This window comes from Elephas maximus, chromosome 2, assembly GCF_024166365.1.
Source record: "Elephas maximus indicus isolate mEleMax1 chromosome 2, mEleMax1 primary haplotype, whole genome shotgun sequence".
In the NCBI taxonomy this organism is placed as follows: domain Eukaryota; kingdom Metazoa; phylum Chordata; class Mammalia; order Proboscidea; family Elephantidae; genus Elephas; species Elephas maximus.
Window position 1 is genome coordinate 130558864 of NC_064820.1, and position 18320 is coordinate 130577183.

Here is an 18320-nt window from a genome sequence, read left to right on the forward strand (position 1 = left end):
AGGACCCTCGCGGCCCGGATGCTACGCACTGATCGCGGGTCGCCCCTGCCCTGCGAGGCTCCCACCTTCTGGAGGTGACCCCGCCAATGTTTAAGTCACTAAGTTGACGAATCTTAAGATCACCTCAGTTAGTGGGCCAAGGGGTGGCGGGGTGGGCATCGGTCTGCGCAGAGTAGAAATGACCCTTGTAGGACTCACGTTCAGTGAGCCCCCTGGTCAAAGTCCCCCGAGGGGTTCTAGGCCCGCTGCGAAGGTTTGGCTGGGGAGGAGGGGCTTGCAGCGGCAAACTAGAGTGGACGGTGCGTCCCCCGTGATGCTAGGGAAGGGGGCATAAATGTGGGACCGAGAGGGATGGGTGCCCTAGTCGTGCCAGGGTGTGCGATGCTGCACAGTGCTTGGGAATGTGGTACGGAGGAGTGGGGAATCTGCTTTACAGAGGCGGGGCGGAGAGGGAACTCCCCAGAAGGTACACAAAATCCCCCCAGTCCCTCCGAGAGGCCTGGCGCAGAGATTTGTTGGGGAATGGCTCCCTCTGCCGACCCACTGAAGATGCCGGGGCGACCCAGAAATAGAGCGTTAACCCTTTAACAGGCGCATATCTGTTCCAACTTCTTTTTCTACCCCTGGAGGTTTATTGGCAGGCATTTGAGCCGTCGTCGTGGCGAATGTGGGTGCAACTGCCTAAAAAACAAGGAAGCTGGTCTGGCCATATTTGTGTGTTGACAGCTATTCGTATGAGGGGATGCTTCCAGGAGGAGTGATTGTGTGAAACTTTTCTGTGTTTTGTCTTCTGGACAGCGAGAGAAGGCTTGCAAGTATGTTTACTGTTTTGCTTGTGTTGTTGGGAAGATAAGGCTACCGACATTCGGAAATATTAATGAGTTATTTTGGTAGTGAAAACAGTTTGTGATGCACTTCCTGGGCCATGGGATTAATATGTACTGTTCGTGATGTACTTCCTGGAACATGGAACCAATATGGCCCACTTGCAATTGACGCCCCATTTTCTCAAATAATAAAAAACTACTAACAAACAGTGACCGAACAGCCGTTCCATTATTGAAAGACCATGACATCGCCAAAAAATTCCAAAAGTAAACAAATTCGTCCTTTAAAGTGTTAAAATGATGAAAAGGTCTTTCTCCTTTTGGGAGTTGGGCAGGACTTGCATTGTGGAGTCTGCCTCTTGACTGCCCCCCTCCTCTTCCCCGCTAAAGAATTTTCCCACTTCTGATTGACCCAAACCAAAAAAAAAAAACCCAAACCCAGTGCCGTCGAGTCAATTCGATTCCGACTCGTAGCGAGTCTATAGGACAGGGTAGAACTGCCCCCACAGAGTTTCCTAGGAGCGCCTGGCAGATTTGAACTGCCAACTCTTTGGTTAGCAGCTGTAGCACCTAACCACTAGGCCACCAGGGTTCCCGCTGGTCGACCCAAGGAGGCCTTTTTGCTCTAACCGCTGAATTCTTTCAAAAAAAGCCTTATGCCCCATACCCATACCAGTTGATCCTCCCCTACCCGGCTTCTCTCCTCATGTTAATATAAACTCTTTTTTAGACAGACCTCAAATACACATGCGTCCTAGTCAGCCACAGTGCCTGGCAAGTATCCACACTCAAAATTAAACTTGAATGAATGGATGAATGAACATTATATGTTAAAGCCCCTCATGATCCTCCTTGCTTTCCCCTGGAAACACACAGGGAAGACTGTTCACCAGGCATCATTGCTGCTTCCTTTGATAACAGTACCTTCGCTTTTCTTTCTGGGGCCACCCCTGGCACACTTAATGTCCTCTGGGTGGGAAGGTCAGTTAGGATGCTCTAGCTTTTCCCTGTCCAGAAGTGGGCACCTGATCTAAGCTAGGCTCCTCAGACCCTCTCTGCCATGAATTTGTACTTGGATCAGAGCAGCACAAAGACAAATAAATTTACAGCTGGTTGATCTACATGGCCGTGTTCTAAAGAGACTGGTCATTTGTTTCTGCCTCTCATTCCCCAAAGCTACCCTGCTTTATGCTTTATAAAATCTGGTTCCTCCACTTACCTTTGATTTTTTTAATCCAGTTTATTGAGACTAATTTACATTCAATGTATTGTACTTGTACTACGTAAACAGTTTGACGAGTTTTTAAAAATGTACACACCCATGTAACCACCACCACAATCACGACAGTGAACATTTCTACCACCAGAGAATGTTACCTTGCTCCTGTTTAAAGTCAATACTCCACCCCATCCCATCTCTGATCCACTACTCTGCTTTCTGCAACTATAGTTTTTCTTTTTTAGGATCTCATATGTATGGACACATATAGTATGTATTCCTTTGTGTCTGTCTTCCTTCACTCAGCATGTTTTTGAGATTCATAAATGCCCTTGCCAGCATCAGCAGTTGGTTCTTGTTTATTACTGAGTAGTATTCCATTGTATAAACATACACAGATTGTTTATCCATTCCTTAAGTGTTGCCAGATGTCTGGGTTGTTTCCAATTGGCTGCTAGGAACATTCTTGTACAAGTCCTTTAGGGGACATACGGTATTATTGCTCTTATTACACAGAAGTGGGATTATTTAGTCATATAGTGAGTGTTTAGCTATATAATAGAAACTGTTGAGCTGTTTTTCAAAGCATTGCATCATTTTACTTTCCAACCAGCCGTATATGAACATTGCTGCTCCTCATCAGCACTTTGCATTGTCTGTTTCATTGTTTGTTTTTGGCCATTCTAGCGGGTGTATATCTCATTGTGGTTCTAATTGGTATTTCCCTAGTGTCTAATACTAGTGACTATCAAAGATGTCAACCATCTTTCACGTACTTGTGTGATGTTTGTTCTTTGATGAAGTGTCCAAACGTTTTGCCCAATTTTTAATCCAGTTATTTGTCTTCCTACTATTGGGTTGTAGAAGTTCTTTATACGTTTTGAATACCAGATCTTTGTAGGATACGAGAATAGCAAATATACTCTCCCAGTCTATGTCTTTCCTTTGTAATTTCTTAATTCAGCCTTTCAAACAGCAAAAGTTTTTCATTTTGATCAAGTCCAATCTATCCTTTTTTTTTTTTTTTTTATGGTTGTACTTTTCTATGTCTTCTCTGAGAATCTTTGCTTACCCAAAGGTCATAAAGATTTTCTCCTATGATTTCTTTTAGATGTTTTATAGCTTAAACTGTTATGTTTCTATCTATGATCTATTTAAAGTTCATTTTTGTGGATGGTATGAAGGGCTGAGATTCATTATTTTCCATATAGATATCCTGTTGTTCCAGCACCATATGTTGAATAGATTATCTTTTCCCACTGAATAACCTTAGCATCTTTACTGAAAATCAAGTGACCATATGTGAATGGGTCTATTTTTAGACTCGCTATTTTGTTCATTTGATCTATATTTCTTTCTTTCCTTTTGCCAATACCACACTGTCTTGATTACTGTAGCTTTATAAGACTCTACGTTAAGTGTAATAAATACTCCAACTTGGCTTTTTTCTTTCAAAATTTAACTCTGCTAGTTTGCACTTCTATATGAATTTTATAATTAGCTTGTCAATGTTCAAAAAAAAAAAAAACCACTTTGGAATTTTGAGTGAGTGCCTTGAAGCTATTAATCATTTAAGAGGAATTGATATTTTAACAATATTCAAGCCATGAATATCTTACAAAAAAAACCATTGCCATCAAGTCTGATTCATAGTGACCCTATAGAACAAAGTAGAACTGCCCCCATTGGGTTTCCAAGAGCAGCTGGTGGATTTGAACTGACAATCTTTTTTGGTTAGCAGTCCAATGCTTAACCATTTTCCCACAAGGACACTGAACATGTTAAACTCTCCATTAATTTAGATCCTCTTTAAATTTTCTCAGAAATATAGTTTTCAGAGAACCAGTTTTGCACATTAAAAAAAAAATTCCTAAATATTTGGATTTTTTATGCTATTGTAAATAAAATTATTTTGAATTTCAGTTTCCAGTTGTTCACTGCTGTTGTGTTGTTGTTAGGTGCCATGGAGTCAGTTCCAACTAATAGCAACCCTGTGTACAAAAGAATGAAGCTCTGCCCAGTCCTGCACCATCCTCACAATCAGTGTTATGCTTGAGTCCATTGTTCTAGCCACTGTGTCAGTCCATCTCATTGAGGGTCTTCCTCTTTTTTGATGACCATTCACTTTACCAAGCATGATGCCCTTCTCAAGGGACTGATACGTCCTGATAACATGTCAAAAGTATGTGAGACCAAGTTTTGCCATCCTTGCTTCTAAGGAGCATTCTGTTATACTTCTTCCAAGACAGATTTGTTTGTTCTTCTGGCAGTCCATGGTATATTCTTGGTCTATTCAATATTTATGACCTATTCAATATTCTTCACCAACACCATATTTCAAAGGCTTATTCATTGGCCAACTTTCACATACCTATGCGGTGACTGAAAATACCATGGCTTGGGTCAGGAGCACTTTAGTCCTTAAAGTGACATCTCTGCTTTTTTAATACTTTAAAGAGATCTTTTGCAGCTGATTTGCCCAATGCAATGTGTCTTTTGATTTCTTGACTGCTTCTTCCATGGGCATTGATTGTGGGCTCAAGTAAAATGATACCCTTGATGACTTCAGTATTTTCTCTGTTTATCATAATGTTGCTTATTGGTTTGGTTGTGAGGACTTCTGATTTCTTTATGCTGAGGTATAATCCATACTGAAGGCTGTAGTCTTTGATCTTCATCAGTAAGTACTTCAAGTCCTCTCACTTTCAGCAAGCAATGTTTTGTCATCTGCATAACGCGGGTTGTGAGTCTCCTCCAATCCTGATGCCCTGTTCTTCTTCATATAATCCAGTTTCTCAAATTATTAGCTCAGCATACAGACTGAATAAATACCGTGAAAGGATTCAACCCTGACCCACTTCTTTCCTAACTTTAAACAACTTGGTAAGTCTTCTGTTCTGTTCGAATGATTGGCTCTTGGTCTAAGTACAGGTTCCTCATGAGAACAATTAAGTGTTCTGGAATTCCTATTCTTTGAAATGTTATCCATAATTTGTTATGATCCACACAGTTGAATGCCTTTGCATAGTCAATAAAACACAGGTAAACATCTTTCTGGTATTGCCTGCTTTCAGCCATAATCCATCTGATACCAGCAATGATATTCCTTGTTCCAAGTGCTCTTCTGAATCCAGCTTGAATTTCTGGCAGTTCCTTGTTGATGTACTGCTCCAGCTGCTTTTGAATTAACCTTAGCAAAATTTTACTGTGTCAGTTAGCCAGGCAGCTGTCTTCCAGATTTCTTGGCACAGACGAGAGAGCACTTCCAGCACTGCATCCATTTGTTGAAACATCTCAATTGGTATTCGGTCAGTTCCTGGAGCCTTGCTTTTTGCCAATGCCTTCAGTGCAGCTTGGACCTCTTCCTTCAGTACCATGGGTTCTTGAAATGGTGGAACACCAACCAATTTTTTTTAGTACAGTGACTCTGGGTATTCCATCCATCTTCTTTTGATGCTTCCTGCATCGTTTAGTATTTTCCCCATAGAAGCCTTCAATATTGCAACTTGAGGCTTGAATTTTTTCTTCAGTTCTTTCAGCTTGAGAATGCTGAGCGTATTCTTTCCTTTTGTTTTTCTATCTCCAGGTCTTTGAACATTTCATTATAATACTTTACTTTGTCTTCTCAAGCTGTCCTTTGAAATCTTCTGTTCATTGCTAGTATGGAGAAATACAGTGCAATTTTGTGTAGTAGTCTCAAATTTTGCAATGGATTAAATTTACTTATTAGTTCTAGTAGTTTTATTTTTTGAATTCCTTAGGATTTTCTACATACAAATAAAGGGAGTTTTGCATCTTTTTTTTTCCCCAATCTTTATGCTTTTTTCTCCACCTTATTGCACTGGCTAGGATGATCAGTACAATGTTGAATAAAAGTGATGAAAGTGAATGCCCTTGAAGTGTTACCCATCTTAGGGCAAAAGCAATCAGTCTTTCAGCATTAAATAGAATATTAGGTGTACGTTTTTCATAGACAGTCTTTATTGGCTGAGAAAGTTCCCTTCTGTTCCTAGTTCACTAAGTATTATTACCATGAATGGCTGTTGAATTTTGTCAAATGTTTTTCTGCACCAATTGAAATGATTATATGGTTGTTTTCCTTTATTCTGTTAATTGGTACAATTTTTATTGTTAAACCAGCTTTGCATTCCTAGGATAAAGCCTACTTGATCAATGTGTATTATACTTTTTGTGTACTGTTGGATTTGATTTGCTAACACAGGTAGTCCCCAATTTATGTGTATTCGAATTATGGTGAACTGCACTTATTACTGTCTGGGGTGTTTTTGTACATCTTATTGTTAGTAATATGTACTACATACAATGTTGCAGCACTTAATTAGCTAGTGTTATCATTTTCAGATGTTTACTTTCAGGTGCTCAAAGGTTGTATTTAAAAAGATATTCAATCATGTGGGACTCTACCAAAAAGAATAACTTGCGTGTGATTGGAGTTCCAGAACAGGGAGGGATAACAGAAAATACAGAGAGAATAGTTGAAGATCTGTTGGCAGAAAACTTCCTGGGCATCATGAAAGAAGAAAGGATATCTATCCAAGATGATCATCGAACCCCATGTAAGACTGATCCAAAAAGAAAATCACCAAGACATATTATCATCAAACATGCCAAAACCAAAGATAAAGAGAAAATTTTAAAAGCAGCCAGGGATAAAAGAAAAGCCACCTACAAAGGAAAATCAATAAGGATAAGTTCAGACTAGTCAGCAGAAACCATGCAGGCAAGAAGGCAATAGGATGACATATATAGAACACTGAAGGAAAAAAACTGCCAGCCAAGGATCATATATCCAGCAAAACTCTCTCTCAAATATGAAGGTGAAATTAAAACATTTACAGATAAACACAAGCTTAGAGAATTTGCAAAAACCAATCCAAAGCTACAAGAATTACTAAAGGAAATTGTTTGGTCAGAAAATCAATAATATCAGATACCAACACAACACAAGGTCACACAACAGAACATCCTGATATCAACTCAAATAGGGAAATCACAAAAACAAAATAAGATTAATTTTAAAAAGAAAAAAATGCTCAAAACAGGAAATCATTGACGTCATTGTGTAAAAGATCACAATAATCAGAAAGAGGGACTAAATACAGAAGGCATAGATCTTCCATATGGAGAGGAAAACAAGGCAATATAGGACAAAACAAGTTAGGTTTTTACTTAGAAAAACAGGGGTAAATATTAAGGTAACCACAAAGAGGTCTAACAATTCCATAATTCAAAATAAAAACCAAGAAAAACATGACTCAGCAAACATAAATTCAACTACTATGAAAATGAGGACCACACAATTTACAGATAAAAACTTCTCAGCATAAAAAAGTAAGTGGAAAAATAAAATTGTCAACAACACACACAAAAAGGCATCAAAATGACTGCACTAAACTCATACTTATCAATAATTACACCGAATGTAAATGGACTAAATGCACTTATAAAGAGACAGAGAGTCTCAGACTGGATAAAGAAACACAGTCCATCTATATGCTGCCTACAAGAGACATACCTTAGCACTTCACTAAAGAAGATATTCAGGTGGCTAACAGATACATGAGAAAATGCTCTCGATCATTAGCCATTAGAGAAATGCAAATTAAAACTACGATTAGATTCCATCTCACTCCAACAACAACAACAAAAAAAGGCTGGCATTAATCCAAAAAACACAAAATAATAAATGTTGGAGAGGCTGCGGAGAGATTGGAACTCTTATACACTGCTGGTGGGAATGTAAAATGGTACAACCACTTTGGAAATATATCTGGAGTTTCCTTAAAAAGTTAGAAATGGAACTACCATAAAACCCAGAAATCCCACTCCTCGGAATATATCCTAGAGAAATAAGAGCCTTTACACGAACAGATATATGCACACCCATGTTTATTGCAGCTCTGTTTACAATAGCAAAAAGCTGGAAGCAACCAAGGTGTCCATCAATGGATGAATGGATAAATAAATTACGGTATATTCACACAATGGAGTACGACGCATCAATAAAGAACAGTGATGAATCTGTGAAACATTTCATAGCATGGAGGGACCTGGAAGGCATTATGCTGAGTGAAATTAATCAGACGCAAAAGGACAAATATTGTATAAGACCACTATTATAAGATCTTGAGAAATACTTTAAACTGAGAAGAAAACATTCTTTTGTGGTTACGAGAGGAGGGAGGGAGGGAGGGTGGGAGAGGGTTATTTACTGATTAGATAGTAGATAAGAACTACTTTACGTGAAGGGAAGGACAACACTCAATACAGGGAAGGTCAGCTCAATTGGACCAAAAGCAAAGAAGTTTCCTGAATAAACTGAATGCTTCGAAGGTCAGCAGAGCAAGGGTGGGGGTTTGGGGACTATGGCTTCAGGGGACATCTAAGTCAATTGGCAAAGTAAATTCTATTAAGAAAACATTCTGCATCCCACTTTGAAGTGTGGCATCTGGGGTCTTGAATGCTAACAAGCAGCCATCTAAGATGCATCAATTGGTCTCAACCCACCTGGATCAGAGGAGAATGAAGAACACCAAGGTCACAAGATAATTATGAGCCCAAGAGAAAGAAAGGGCCACATGAACTAGAGACTTACATCATCCTGAGACCAGAAGAACTAGATGGTGCCCGGCCACAACCGATGACTGCCCTGACAGGGAGCACAACAGAGAACTCCTAAGGGAGCAGGAGAACAGTGGGATGCAGACCCCAAATTCTCATAAAAAGACCAGACTTAATGGTCTGACTGAGACTAGAAGAATCCCGGCGGTCATGGTCCCCAAACCTTCTGTTGGCCGAGGACAGGAACCATTCCCAAAGACAACTCATCAGACATGGAAGGGACTGGACAATGGATTGGAGAGAGATGCTGATGAAGAGTGAGCTACTTGTATCAGGTGGACCCTTGAGACTGTGTTGACATCTCCTGTCTAGAGGGGAGATGGAAGGGTAGAGAGGGTTAGAAACTGGCAAAACGGTCATGAAAGGAGAGACTGGAAGGAGAGAGCGGGAGAGTAAATGGGAGTATGTAGTAAGGTGTATATAAGTTTATACGTGAGAGACTGACTTGATATGTAAACTTTCACTTAAAGCACAATAAAAATTATTTTTAAAAAAGATATTCAAAATAAAAGGCAATATAGTAATGAAAACTAAAAAAAAAAAAAAAGGGTATTTGACTTACATCAGAACTGACTTATGACAGAGTCATGAGAACAGAGCTCCAGCATAAGTCAGGGACTGGCCATATTTTGTTCAGCCTTTTGGTATCTATATTCATGTGGAATCTTTGCATTTTTCTTTTCTTATGATCTCTTTCTCAGACATTAGTATCAGTATAGTGTAGGCTTCATGAAATGAGTTGAGAAGTGTTCTGTCCTCTATTAGTTTATGAACAAGTTTCTGTAGGATTGGTATTAATTCTTCCTTAAATCTTTGGTAGAATTCAGCTCTGGGTATAGCTATCTGGGGCTTGGAGTTTTTTGTTTTGTTTTGGTTTGTTTTTGTGGGAAGGTTAAATTAAACTACAAATTTAATATCTGTAATAGATACAGTGATACTCAAGCTTTCTATTTCTTCTTGAAAGTTTTTGTACTTTGGGTCTTTCAGGGAATTTGTCCATTTCATCTAAGTTGTCAAAATTATTGACATAAACTTATTCATAAAATTCTCCTATTTTTTTCCTGACAAGGAGCACAACAGAGAACCCCTGAGGGAGCAGGAGAACAGTGGGATGCAGACCCCAAATTCTCATAAAAAGACCATACTTAATGGTCTGACTGAGACTAGAGGAATCCCGGCAGTCACGGTCCCCAAACCTTCTGTTGTCCCAGGACAGGAACCATTCCCGAAGACAACTCATCAGACATGGAAGGGACTGGACAATGGGTTGGAGAGAGATGCTGATGAAGAGTGAGCTACTTGTATCAGGTGGACACTTGAGACTGTGTTGGCATCTCCTGTCTGGAGGGGAGATAGGAGGGTAGGGAGGGTTAGAAACTGGCAAAATTGTCACGAAAGGAGAGACTGGAAGGGCTGACTCATTAGGGGGAGAGTAAATGGGAGTATGTAGTAAGGTGTATATAAGCTTATATGTGACAGACTGACTTGATTTGCAAACGTTCACTTAAAGCTCAATAAAAATTATTAAAAAAAAATTCTCCTATTTTTTAAAAAAATATATCTATAGGCTCTGTAGTCATGTCCCTTCTGTCACTCCTGATCTTGTTAATTTGTGTTGTCAAAGAGTAAGAACTGTGTTATCTGTTAAAGCAAAAAAAAGAAAAAAAGAGTTTTATTGAAGGCAAGATACAGTTTAAACTGGGGAAAGGCACAGTTCACAAAGTGAAGCAGCAGTACTCTGAGGAGTTACAGACATCCAGGCAATATTTATATTCTTAAACCAGGAACCAATAGCCTAATATTCTGATTGACTTACTAGTGATTTGTAAAAGTCAAAGATGGGTTAACAAAAGCAGGGGGTTTACAGTGATTGGTGACCACAACATATGTGGGTTTACGTGATTGGTTTAAAAGTCTTTGTTGATTAGTTACCACTTAGTGATATGTGTGCTTTGTTGATTAGTTAGTACTTGGAGACTGTAGGGGGCTTTATGGGGTGGTTACAAGAGAGTTGCAAAACATCCCTTTCTAGGAACATAGAGGTTAGATATACTGTATCAAGGCTCCTTGGGAAGAAACTGACAAGATTCTTTCTCATCTTAGTTACAATTTTTTCTCCTTAGATATCAGATTAAGTCTGTTTAAAGGTTACAGGTTAACAAATCAGTAAGATATTGATCTGAAGTCTGGGCTAGCTGTCCTCATGATCAAGCACCCCAAAATTTAGGACTCCCACATTCCCTCCTTTTAATCCAGGATTTTTATATAAATTCATTGATCACCCTTTTCAAGAATGTTTCTTCTACCTGGACTACTAGTCTTCAAATGGCTGCTCAATATTGTAAGCTATTAAGACTCTGGATGCTACTATTAGATAGCCAGGCACCATCTGGGTTCTTCATCATGACATTGCTTGGCATTCTGTGTAGCTGGGCACCACCTGGGTTCTTCACCATGCCATGGCTGGACATTCTGCTTCAGTGATTGTTCATGGCGGTTAGGGTGAGAGGATAACTGCATTAGGGGAATAACTTTAATGGATGAAGGTGCCAGTTTAAGGCTTCAGCTGAATAGCATCTGGAAAAAAGGAAAAAAAAACTTCAATCTATATACATAATTCTTTTCATAGTCATAGCATTTGACATACATCTCACACAACATTTGATTAATCCTGGAATAATCAAAACAAGAATAAGAACCATTAATCTGGTTAGTTCCATAGATCTAAACCATGACTGGGGGCCATTTGGCAACCAGATAAAGATATCAAAGGAAGAGGGAACAGTCATGGAGGGTATTGTTCAACTTCTTCAGAGGTGTTTATCCAAGAACAGCAGGAGGTATTAGCAATGGCACAGACTCTTCCTTGTTGAGCTGGGAGAAAATCTAAAGCTATTCTATAGTCTAAGACTAACTGACTAAAGATTCTAAAGACTTCTGCTGGGCTGTCAACAACACTGACAGAATTTTGGGTCATGATAGCTGACAGGTTTCAAACGGATTTTTCTAATTGCAGTATACTGAATGTGGGGACAAAACTTGAAGATAAGATCAACGTCATCCAGGCCTATCGATGATAGGATTGTCTTGGAAAATGAGTTCTATTTTTTGGATTGTTAGAAATTTATATCTCTTGTCCAAGATAAGCTGTCATCATATGAATGAATACCAAGTGGGATTACTAAGACTCGTAGGGCGTATTGGCTTCACACGTTGCAACCACCATGTATATGACTTTATATTGCAGCTCTTCATAAAATAATCAGATCCTACACATAAAAAAACACACCCATATGGAGCACAAACCATGCCTTTTCCTGTCTGAGTATTTGGTTTACTTTTTTTCAAGCCAACTTTCATTCAAGGAGTTGTTGCAAATGGACAATTCACCAAATTCTAGGTGGTCTCAGAGTTTCTTACATATCAGCAAGGCTTAATCATTTATAATCAACAGTTAATCTGGAATAATATTGAGCATTATCAACAAAGGGGACATTTGAAATATCAAGGTTTAACCAAAATTGAGTAAGATTAAAGCAAGGTACTAATGGGTAAGTGGACAGCTCCAGAGGATGCCATAGCCTTACGTGTATGGCTCTTTTAAAGGGTCTTTCAAAATCACAGAAGCATTGGGTATACATCTATAATGAAAAACCGCAGTAGCAAGGGGGTCAGAATGACCTTGCATGGAGTGTAAAGAGAAGTGACATATCCAACAGTCTGTCAAATTTCCAGGACTAGCTACTAATTGTGCTAATTTAATAAGAGCATTCTCTTTCCAAGTGTTAACAGGAGCTAGAAAAAGTGGTAAGAGAAAACTTAAAAAGGGCTTCACAGTGGAGGAAATAAAATGAATAACATAAAAAATAAATGCTATAACAAAACACGTCTTTTTGATTTATAGAGGAGTGAAACATTAAAGAATAAAGCTCAGTTGACAAAACAGAGCTGTTTCAAATGCCAATCAATATTAAGTAAAAGGCAATTATTTTAAGGGTTACATAGGACTAAATGGATAGAAAGTATAATACAGTTATCAAAATAGGAATGGCTATAATGATAAAAGCAAAGGCAAACACATCTGTGTAAGTAATTCACATAAGTTATTCTTACCAAATGATGAATCCAAGTTTATAAAACAACACAATTTTAAAGGCAATAAGTATTAAACAACTGTTATGATCAGAGTCCAATAACTTCAAGAGCCTATATGAGGTTTTGTTCCATATCTTGGATCAGCTGTCTACTACTGGTGGCTTCCAGCCCTGGGCATATTTAAGGCTTACCTTAAGGTCCCAGTAGGCTCACAAGTCCAAGTTGGTTCCTTGGCTTTCTTTAGTTGTGACAGACGAATCCAGGATTTTATTCTTCCAAGCTTGGTGGCACAACAGTTGGTGAGAACACTTGGTAATGTCCTATCCACCAGGGTTCAAGAGAATGCTTGAGGTGAAGTCAATTCCAATATACAAAGTCACCTGGAAAAATTTGGGGTGGGTCAGAGACTCAGGAATGTCTTCTTTGAAAGCCTCCCTGGTCTGTGAGGAGTAAGTTTTAGAATAGGGTATCAAAGATTGACAATACTTCAAAAAGTCCTACTGAACAAGGTTAGAATCTTCAAATGCAAAGTAGGGCAAATACACTGGTCTACAAGTAATTATTTCATGAAGATTGAGTTTGTGAGCTCCAAATGACAAAGGTCTTAAGTTTAAAAGGACTAGTGGCAATACTTTAGTCCAAGGGAGTTCAAAAGATTTGCATAACTTACCAAGCTGAGTTTTAATAACTTCATTAACTCTTTCCACAAATCCTGAAGACCAAAGATGGTAGAGGCAGTGTAGCCTCTGAAAAATAGGAACTTCACAAACTTCCTGTATCATTTGTCCAGTGAAATGGGTCCCTCAATCACTACGAGCTTTTGATGTGTCCCAAGCGAAAAGGATATTTTCTTAAAGTTTCTTGGCCACAGAGATAGCAGGAGCATTCCTGCAAGGCAAAGCTTCCATCAATGAGAAAATAAGCAAATCATGACTAGAACATATTTATATACATTTGATAGAGGTAGTTGGATAAAATCAAGTTTCTGTTCTAACATGGGACCAGAAGGTAACAGATATTGGCCTCATGGGGGCTTCAAATGTTTACTAGGGTTATATAAAGAGCAAAGGGAGCACAGAGAACTGACATGTTCTTTAGCTCCAAAAAAGTTTCCCCACCAATATTTTTTCAGCAAATCAATTATTTTGTCTCTTCTTAGGTGGTTATTCATTATTCATGTGCAGAATTCAAGCTAGTGGAATGTGCAAAGACTTCGGGAGGGCAAGCTTCTGGTTGGGCCCTTCCGAGTTATGGGTGTCCCAGTTCATCAGAAAACCTTCTTTTGTCCAATTTTCCTTCCCTTCATTTGGAGGCATAATTTGTTGGCTCACAAGGTTATACCAGGTGACTCCACTAATGGTGGAGCCTTCAATTGATAGACTATCAGACAAAGCTGGGTCATTGTAAGCATAAATGTGACAATTGTCCTTAGTAATCACAGGAGCTTGAATAATGGTAGAGGCAGCTTTCTTAGCCTGATCAGCTAAGTTATTCCCTTTAATTTCTTCCCTTTTGGTTGAAGGACCTGAATTTTAATCACAGAAATTTCATAATGTGGCATTAAGGCTTCTAACAGTTCTGCTCTTGATTTGGCATTCTTAATGGTGGACCCTGAAATGGTCAGGAATCCTCATTATTTCCAAAGCACTCAAATCATAAACTATCCTAAAGGCATACTTAGAATTTGTATAAACAGTCACAGACTTCCTTGCTAACCCAAAGGTCAGCAGTTCAAATCCACCAGCCACTCCTTGGAAACCCTGTGGGGCAGTTCTACTCTGTCCTATAGGGTCACTATGAGTCAAAAACTTGACGGCAACAGGTTTGGTTCTTGGTTTTGGTAAGAGCAAGGAAACCCTGGTGGCATAGTGGTTAAGAGTTCGTCTGCTAATCAAAAGATCAGCAGTTCAAATCTACCAGGTGCTCCTTGAAAACCCGATGGGGCAACTCTACTCTGTTCTATAGGGTTGCTATGAGTCAGAATAGACTTGAAGGCAATGGGCTTGGTTTGGTTTGGAAAGATCAATTAATTCAGCCTGTTGGGGTGAGGTGGATTCAGGGATAGCCTGGCTTTCAAGGATTTTGTGGACATAGTGACAGCACATCCAGCTTGATGGTTTGAATTGGCAGTGTCAGGTTTCAAATAAGACCCATCAACAAATAAAATTAGGTCAGGATTTAGTAGGGGAATCTACTCTAGGTCCCTTCTAGGACACAATAGGTAATCAGTTAAATTCTAAGCAATCACGAGATAAGCAATTGCCTTCCTTTTGATCAGGGAGTATGGCTTGGGTTAGTCACCATGTGTAGCTGTACATTGGAAGTGGCTAAAAGTAAAATTTCATAAGAAGTGAGTCTATTAGCAGAGAGATGTTGCGTCAAGGCTGAGTTACAAATAGCAGACACTTCATGAAGCACATAAATGTCAATCCAAACCCGTTGTTGTCTAGTCAATTCTAACTCATAGTGACCTTATATCAAAAAACCAAAGCCCATTGTAGTCGAGTCAATTCTGACTCATAGCAACCCTATAGGATACACTAGAACTGCCCCATAGTGTTTCCAAGGAGTGGCTGGTGGATTCAGATTGCTGACCTTTTGGTTATCAGCCAAATGCTTAATCATTGTGCCAGTGACCGTATAGTGACCTTTATAAACATCAGTCAAGTACCCTAAAACAGTATTGGTAATGGTTTCTACTAGTAGCAGTTGCTGCTACTGCCCTCAAACAGAGTGGGTAATCTTTGGCCACCAGATCAAGTTGTAAACTATAATAACTAACAGGGCTCTGGAAGTCTCCATATTTCTTCATGAAGACCCCCAAAGCACTACCTGAAACTTCATGTACATGAAGAGAAAAATCTAGGTCATAATTTGGAAATCCTAAAGTTGGTGTATTGATTAAAAATTCTTTCAAATTCATTTGGTCTCCTTTCATTCTTCCTTCAGTTGGAAAGGATCCGGTTCAGAGGCCTTCGAATATTGATACAGGGGCTGAGCAAGTAAAGTTGGGAATTCAGGTTCCACAATATCCACAGAGTCCAAGGAAACCTCTTAATTGTTTTGTGTGTGTGTGTGTGTGTGTGTGTTTTAGGAATGGGATAGGCTAAGATGGTCCCTTTCCTTTTAGTGTGAATGGAAACATCTGTCATGGATATGATGTGACCCACGTATTTCACAGAAAGTTAAGCTAATTGTAACTTTTCCTTTGAGGCCTTATGCCCTCCAGTTGCCAGGTGCTGTAATAATAGCACACTGTCTTTTAGGTAATTCTCGTAAGAATTAAAACATACAAGTAAATCATTTACATATTGTATTAAAACAGACTGATGGGTAAACTGTAAGGACTGTAATTCTACATGGAAAAATTGAGAAAAGTATGTTGGGGATTCAGTAAAGCCTTGCAGCATCACAGTCCAAGCAAACTGTTGATCTTCCCAAGGGAAGGCAAACAATATTGACTCTCAGGATGAACCAGGTTGCTAAAACAGAAAAAAGAACTACAGAGGTCTACTACCATAAAATGAGTGGTGTTGGGAGGTGCATCTGAAAGTAATAAATGAGAGGTACTACGAGGAATCTAGGAACAACAATGTGATTAATTTCTCTCAAATCCTTCACAAACCTCCATCCCTGGTTATTTGATTTCTTTACCAGGAACACAGGGGTATTACAAGGGCTTGTGTGGGGCATAATTTAATCTTTAGATAAGAAATCTTCAACAGCTGGGGCTAGTCCTTCTATTGCCTCATATTTCAATGGGTATTGGGACACTTTAGACAAAAGTTTAGTGGTACCTGCTTGGACCTTTATAGGTTCAGCCAGTAGAATCCAGCCCACATAAGTGGATGTGAAAGCACATAAAGTTTCTAGCACTGAAGAAAGTAATTCCTTAGAAAAGGAAGGAGTAAGAGTACTTTCTAAGGATTAGAGACTCATCATCGGCAAATGTCAGAGTATCCTCCCATATTACTTCTAAATTCTCTAAATTTCTATTGGATAAAGAATCTGGAAATTCTAGCAGTATTTCTCCCTATTCATTAAAGTAAGTACGGCACTTTCATTGGATAGAGTCTCTTCTCAACAAGTTTATGGGAGTGATTTCTCTATGTAAGAAAGAGTGTAGGTTGTCTATGGGGCCAAGGAACATAGGGACCAATTTAAAGTGAGGCACATTATGTACCTGATTTTTAACCCCCAAAACATTAAAGGTTTGGGTACTCTGGAGCAGGGGCTTCTGCAAACATATGGGGCTGATTGCAGACATGGTGACACCTGTATCAATTAAAAATTTACAGCGTTCTCCACTAACTTGAATTGTAGTTTCTCTTTGAGAATTTAAAGCCACCATGGGAAAAGGCTCTGTGTTTCTCCGGGACCACATCATTGTAATTTGGAGGCCGATGGGGTAGAGGGCTGCTTCCTCATTTTGTTCATTAACTTCTAACTTTCTTTTTTCAAGTGTCCTGGTTTCATACAATAATAACATGTAACAGGGCAAGCTACTGGTCCAGGGTTGATTGCCAGGTCTAATTAGCTCTTTTGTCCTAGAAGACTGTAATTGCTGTAGCTGTAAAGCCATTAACTTATTTGTTTTACTTGCATGTTTATTTTCCATGGTTTGAACAAGCTCAGGTGCTAGACCACTCGATTTGGTGATAGAAGCCCCGTTCCAATCTAGCTGATGCCTTTTAACTAATGCTGAAAGCTCAGGATTAAGCCCAAATACAAATACAGATGAAAGGTTGCAGAAGCTCCCAGCATCAACAAGTCTAAACCTTAGTGTTCAGAGGAAATGTGAAACAATTGAGTTTGTCAATCATAAACATTTTCATCCTTCTTTTGTATGCAAGAATGGATTTTTGTCCAATCTCCTATAAGGGCAAAGGCCTTATCAAGAGCTTTAAGTAAATCATCTCTTTTTTCCTCAGGTTTCCTTGAGTAAGCCCTCGACTGTTTTGCTAGTATCCAAAGCAAGATTAGCTTCAGTGTCCGTCCATTCAGCATGTTGCAACCATAAGTGAGCATCCCCAGGACTGGCTAGCACATGAGTAGATAGTATAGATCTGGCATAGATCTGGCAACCTGGGGTAGAAAGCTTCAATGAGGATTTTAAATTCTTTAGTAAATTTATAAGGATCCTTTTGTAAGTCTGGAAAATCCTTAACAGTGCTATGTAATTCAGTGCAATTCTAGGAAACAAAAGGCATGGTCACTTCCTTGGGAGTCTCTTTGGTGCCTGATCCAAGCAGCACGGGGTGGATTTTAAAGGACTTTTCAGGAACCAGCTTCCCCTTTTCAGTAGATTCTTTAGGAAAAAAAGGAGTCCTGAAAGAGTGTTAGTAACAGGATGAAAGGGCAGAGATGGGTATAGAGAGGACTTAATTGGGCTGAAGGCTCTGGTTGAGGAAGAGCAGAGGTCTGGCCTTGGAACTCCTTATGTGTTCTAGTTAATTTAGAAATGGTATCTTGCATAGAAGCCAATCTACTTTTCTGATGTCTTTTGGAAACTTCCATTACCAATCAAAATATGAGCC